This window comes from Lichenostomus cassidix, chromosome 11 (genome assembly GCF_008360975.1).
Source record: "Lichenostomus cassidix isolate B80296 chromosome 11, HeHo_3.0, whole genome shotgun sequence".
Lineage (NCBI taxonomy): Eukaryota > Metazoa > Chordata > Aves > Passeriformes > Meliphagidae > Lichenostomus > Lichenostomus cassidix.
In genome coordinates this window covers 3,222,216-3,228,367 of record NC_139492.1, presented here as the reverse complement: position 1 = coordinate 3,228,367, position 6,152 = coordinate 3,222,216, and the positions used below count along the sequence as shown (strand labels likewise).

The window sequence follows — 6,152 nt, the reverse complement described above, 5'->3', positions numbered from 1 at the left end:
GCTGGCCTTCAGCCGCGGGGAGGGACGGACGGGCGGAGGAGGCAGGGAAGGGATGGAGGAAAGCCGGGAGGGGATGGAGGAAAGCCGGGAAGGGATGGAGGAAAGCCGGGAAGGGATGGAGGAAAGCCGGGAAGGGATGGAGGAAAGCCGGGAAGGGATGGAGGAAAGCCGGGAAGGGATGGAGGAAAGCCGGGAAGGGATGGAGGAAAGCCGGGAAGGGATGGAGGAAAGCCGGGAAGGCGAGGAGCAGCGGTGTTGCCCCGCGATCCGGCGGGCAGTGCCCAGCCCGCAGTGCAAGGCGCTGAGGCGGCAGCCTGAGAACTGCGGAGAGTGCGGCGGCCGCGCCTCGCTGAGGGGCTCCTCAGCCCTGAGGGGAGCCTTCTCTCTAAGGGAACGCTTTTCTCTGAGGAGATCCTACTTTCTAAGGGAACTCACCACCTTTCTCCCCGAGGAAACCCTCCTTTTTGAGGGGACCCTCCACCCTGAGGAGACCCTTCTCCCTGGAGATGCCTTTAGGGATCCATCCCCCCTGAGGAAACCTTCCTTTCCCAATGAACCCTCCTTCCTGAGGAGACCCTTCGTCCTGAGGTGTCCCTTTTCCCTCAGCCGCCCTGGCCCTAAAACGTGTTTCAAAAAGAAAGTAAAAATTCAGAGCTGTAGGTGGGACAGAGCAACCTCCCCCCAGAGCTCCTGCCAGGGCTGAGGTGCTGGGTGCCCTGTGCTGAAGCGTTTTAAAAACCATCCCAAAAAGTATCTGTGGGAGAAGGTGTTGCTGGCCCTGATCTGTGCTGGAAGCAGCTGGTGGCCTTTGGGAAGGGAAAGGCTGTGTGTAATAAATACAAACAGGTCAGTTTCAGGGTAAACACTCGGGCTCTGGTGAATTTCAGTGGCAATGGGGAGTGGAGGGAAAACACAATTTCTCAATGAATAGGTTCAATTTCTGTCTCGTGACTGGAAAATCAGGCTTTTCTAAGGCTGAGAGGTAAAAAGGCTGTACTTGGGCTGAGGGACAAATGCAAGGTCACAGGGACTGGCCATGCCTTCTGTCAGACATGTGAATACTTGGGAGAAAAATTATAACCTCAGTGGCTGCAAAACTCTGGTCCCAGAACTCACTTTTTTTGGGGTTGACAGCTTTCCATCTCATTTATATTGCTCAGCAGCAATCCCCTTGTTCTTTCAGCCACAGGGTTTGGTTCCTGTAACAGACCAAAGCCTTCGCCTTCATAGCAGTGACACCATTTTTGGCCAGGATTTGTCTTACTCTGGTTGGTTTTCTTGCAGCCTGAGCTCTGTGTGAAGCCTCCTTCTCCTCTGAGCCAGGAGGAGAATGGGCAGACTCCTACACAGCTGGTGGTGTGAGGTTTCTGCAACCAGGTACTATGGAACAGGTTAGCAGCTCCAGCATTTAACTTTTAATTATAGTCTCTTCAGTGTGGTTTCTCCAGAAAGCAGCAATATTCCTTTATATATATATATAAAAAAAAAAAAAAAAAAGGAGAATTAAAAAACAAAAAAAAAAAAAAAAACCAACCAAAAAAACCCAACTAGTTGCCCAGAGAAATTATTATTGCTTCATCCTTGGAAGTTTTCAAGGCCAGCAGTGGATGAGGCTTGGAGCAACCTGGGATAGTGGAAGGTGTCCTTGCCCATGGCAACAGCTGGAATGAAATGAGCTTTAAGGTCCTTTCCAACCCAAACCATTCTGTGATTCTGTAATTCTGTCTGTACTAACCACGACAGAACTCCCATTGTTTTGCTCTTTTGCAGGAATGAGTAAAAATCTTGATAAAATTAAAACACACGTTTTAGTTGTGGGGTTTTTTTTAACTTTCATGGATGCAAAATTTCATAAAAACCTGTAGAATGTTCTTCCTGTTGCCAGCTCAGATTTAGAAACACATAGACAAGAATTCCAAGGTGGATAATGTTTCAGATTCGCTCTGGTCGCCACTAGAGGCACAGGAGTTACCCAGCTTGGATCAGCAGGGTCAGGACACAGCAAGCAAAAGCGAGCAAATTAAGGGGAGATTCATACAATGTGAACGCAACTTGGGCTAGTGGAAGGTGTCCCTGCCCGTAGCAGGCACTAGATAACCATTTTAACTCAAAACAACTCAAAACATTGTAGGATGGTATGAAATTCAGCCAAGTTCATTTGGAAGCTGCTGGAGCCGCCTTTGCCCACACGATGGCATCGCATGTTTAGGAAGTTGGCTGTGCAGCCCACACTGCGGGCTTCAGCACTGCTCCGGGTGGGTTTGGAGTCCCCTGTTTACACACTGAGTGCGAGCAGAAGGAAAAGCTTGTGTAATAAATTAGTTCATCCCTTTCACATTAACTCTTCATAATGACCATGAGGACAAAAATCGGTTCTTGGTGCAGCTCCCTCTCTGGGCTACATAAACAGGTCCTCAAATGTCTACTGTGTGTTTGTTTTTTACCAGCCTTAATGAACTTCCAGTTGATGCCTAAGACGAAAAGTGGAACATACAGAATGAGAAAACCAAAGTGTTTTCATTCAAGTTAACTTTTTCTTCTTTAGCTTATTTTTAGAGGTTAGTGTTTCTGTGGATTTATTGCTTCACACGCAGTTGGATTTTTACATTTATTTGTTTTACGGGTTGTGTTTCAGATTTTATCTCTTTCTGTAGGATCTCTTTTCAGTCTGGAAATACCAGACTGGGGCTTCTAGTCTAACTGACCTTGCACTAAGACTGACAAGCAGCTACCTAAGTCTGATTTTCCACTATCATCTCTACAAACACATGATGATTTCATTGCCTCTTTTCTCCAACTGCTGAGCTCAGAAAGACCACTGAAAGGTACCTGGCCTGGCTTAACTCAAATTCATCCTCTTTTGTTGAAGCCTTGACCGTTTGTGACAGAGGTGACTGTGAACTGTGGGTTTATTTGCCCTGCCTGTCAATCTAACCCGAGCTTTCTGCTCCTCCTGGGTAGCGTTTTGTCACTTGCCTGTGACATTAGGCTGTAAACTGCAGTGGAACCTGCTGTTAAAGCCACAAGATGCTAACGTTAAATCACACAGATTATGCTCCTGCTGCGGGGGAATTTGCAGGTCACAGGCTAAACACCATTTCAATGCCTCTTTTGCACCGAGGGCGTAAAAAGGCAAGCTGGAAACCTGGTGCATAAGGGCAGCAATTCGCAGCTCTCCTTAAATGAGTCGTCACTTCCTCGTGTGTATTTTCAGATACTCAGCAGAGCTGGTTAGGTGTCTGGAGAGCTTTGTTTCTGCCAGTAAGAAAGAGAGAATACACTAAGATGCCTTTTAAGGACATTCAAGAATATACTGGTGCATAAAAAAGAGGAAGAAAACACAAGAAGGTTCTATAAACAATTGAGGCTAATTTTGTGGACTGGTGATAGAAGTGTTTGATTGCAGAGTGAAAAAAAACAAAACCACAAAACCCCAAACTATTTTATTTAAAAGACCATATGCTTTTGACTTGAATAAATTGGAGTAGGTTTGGTTTTATTAATTTGCCAAGAGCACAGAAAATCCAGATGACCTTAGTTCTGGGTAATCTTCAGTTCAAGTCTCTCATTTCAGGTAAATCTCCTTCAGTGAAATTATTTCAAGATAACAATATAGAATGTAAATGATGAGCTAAGCAGCTGTGTGTTTATATCAAGTACATCTGTTTTACCTTGCTTATCTTTTAGTTTCTTTAATTTTTTTTTTGTCCTCTCTTGAGCTGGAGCAGAGAAATTTTGCAGTTTGTATACGTATGTTAAGGTTGTTCCCCTCTGGTGTCAGTGATTCAGAATCATTCTGATTCACCTTTGAAATGATTCATACCTTGCACTCTGTTCTCACTGAAGACCAGCTGAGAAAGGGACCCTGCTGTGCCAAAGACTGTGCAGACAGAGAGGATTTCAGTCCCAAAGAGCTTATAATTAGCTGCATTCACACATGCAATGAGCAGAACGCCAGGCCTCTCAGCCACAGGCATCTGAGAGCTCCACAAATGGTGATATCACACCAGAGGCACTTTTCAGCAGGGTATTTTGGGGGTATATTCACCTTCTGTGAAAGGGAGATTGGAACTGTACTTCAAAATAACCCTCTTGCAGCCTGGAGTCTTGATAAGCACTGCTGTAAGTCACATGGAGGAAACACGTCTGATGCTCTCACTTCCCAGTTATTACTCAGCATTTCGGTTACACTATATTGCAGAACTCTGGCCCTTGCAAAAGAGGTCACATTTGAGTTAAAAGAGTTAAATTATGAAAGACTCTCAGCCACATTTTAGGGTCTAGTGAACACAAAAGTAATTTCACCTCTTTTTAATGCCATTAGGCTTTGTGTTTCCTGTTTTGATGGAGACATGAAGCTTCACAAGCCATCTGCAGTCACAGTGAGTGAAACCCTGCAAAAATATTATTTGGTGAAACTAGTTGTAGGCTCAGCCCCTTGATCATCTGTAGGGTGACCTCAGCACAAAATTCCTTTGACTTTAAAAGGTATCATCCAAACCTACCCCCTGATGCCCTTTTATATCCATGTTGTTCAGCTCTGCCTGTCACTGGCTGCTGCTAGAGCTCTACCTTCACAGCTTCTCACCTGATTTGCCTTCGGGTTTTTTGTGGGATTGCCATATAAGGGTAAAAGAAAGAGTCTGAGTCTCACCAGAACTGAGTCCTTAGGTAGTCACAAAGGAAGTCCTGGGTTTTGCAAGTCTTTGTACTTCCCTTTACAAACCCCTCTGCCTGCTGGTAACCAGCTCTTCTATAAAAGGAGAAAGAAAGGGTGCAGTGAACAGATGAATCTGATTATTGGGGGTTGGAACTAAATCATGTTTAAGGTCACCTCCAAACCATTCTATCATTCTATGATTATGGGAAGAGATAAGAATATGCAGTATCTTAGAAAATGTACTTACAGGTGGGATAAAAGCCTCCTGTAAATGTGTTGTTGCCAAGGTGCAGCCACCATATCTACAGCAAAACTGCAATGCCTGACTTTACTAAATTAAATTGTAGCTTGTCTTGCAGGTAGATAGATCATAAACATTTCTATCTGCTGTGGACTAGATCTGGGTGACTGGAAAAAAAATCATGACCCACAGTGATGGGAGAATATTAATATAAAGTTCTCCTAGACTGCCCTGGCCTTGTCTTCCTTGGAATACTGTAGCATTTTGAATGGAGGTTGGATCCAGGGATCCATTTGATCCTTTGATTCTGATTCACAGTTGTTTCGTGGGAAGAACTATGTGGAATTATTACATGGCTAGATCAAATAGGGAAAAGGTGGGATAATTTATGTACAAAAATATTCTAGAGCTTATGCTTGGAGCACTAATGAAGATATGAGATGCTGCCCATGCTGACTTCTGGACTCCACAAACCTAAAAGAAATTAAAAACAAGCTGTGTGGAGTGAGAAGAAGAGATAAGTTTGTGGCTTCCACTTTGGGAGAATCAGAGGAAGACATTACTCTTTTCAGGCCTTTGTGTGCCCCAGGTGTCAGATATGTGCTGCTCTGTACCTGGAAACTGAGAAAGTTCCTGCTTCATCCAGAGATAGACTACATCACAAGCTGTCCTGAGCTCTGGCATTTCCCAGGATGCTTCTGTTGGCCATTTTTAACATGCCCTTGATGTAGTTTGATATACAATGCTCACAACTTATTTCATAACAAGGCTTATGGCCCAGGTTGGAGTTATGAGGTCTTTTACTTTAAGAAAACATTTGCTATAACGTTCATATAAACTGGAGCCAATTTAATGAGGCAAACAATCCTTAACAAGAGAATCTTTTCCATGAAATATGCAACCTCTGATGCTGAGAAACTCTACAACAGCCCCTTCTGTTTATTTTCTGCTTAGCCCAGGCTTAGTTTGAATTAAATAGGCCAGATTACTTATTGCATTACCCAACTCTTTTGTTTTGTTTGCAAAGGGTTGTAATGAAGTTTAGTGAAAACTGTAGAGGAGTACAGCAAGTCTGTAACTGAGTAAAGGAGTCAAATGGTGGAATTTTGTCTCTTACTGAATATCAATACTCTGTGGGTTTGCTTCTTTTTTTGTTTGTTTGTTTGGTTTAATTTTGTGTTGTTTCATTTAAAGACTGCTTTCGATGAGGGAATTTTAGAATTTGTTGAGGGTATTTATTCTAATAAGGAA

The 6,152-nt window shown here is 43.8% G+C and overlaps 1 long non-coding RNA gene across 1 annotated transcript; it reads right to left on the bottom strand.

Moving 5' to 3' along the window:
* Nucleotides 1–3,495: 3,495 nt before the first annotated feature.
* LOC146432068 (uncharacterized) lies at nucleotides 3,496–4,716 on the bottom strand. Its single transcript, XR_014854400.1, has 3 exons — nucleotides 4,506–4,716; nucleotides 4,306–4,394; nucleotides 3,496–4,211 (listed from the first exon to the last, which is right to left on the bottom strand). It is a non-coding gene; the product is annotated as an uncharacterized LOC146432068 (long non-coding RNA).
* Between the last annotated feature and the right edge of the window lie 1,436 nt (nucleotides 4,717–6,152).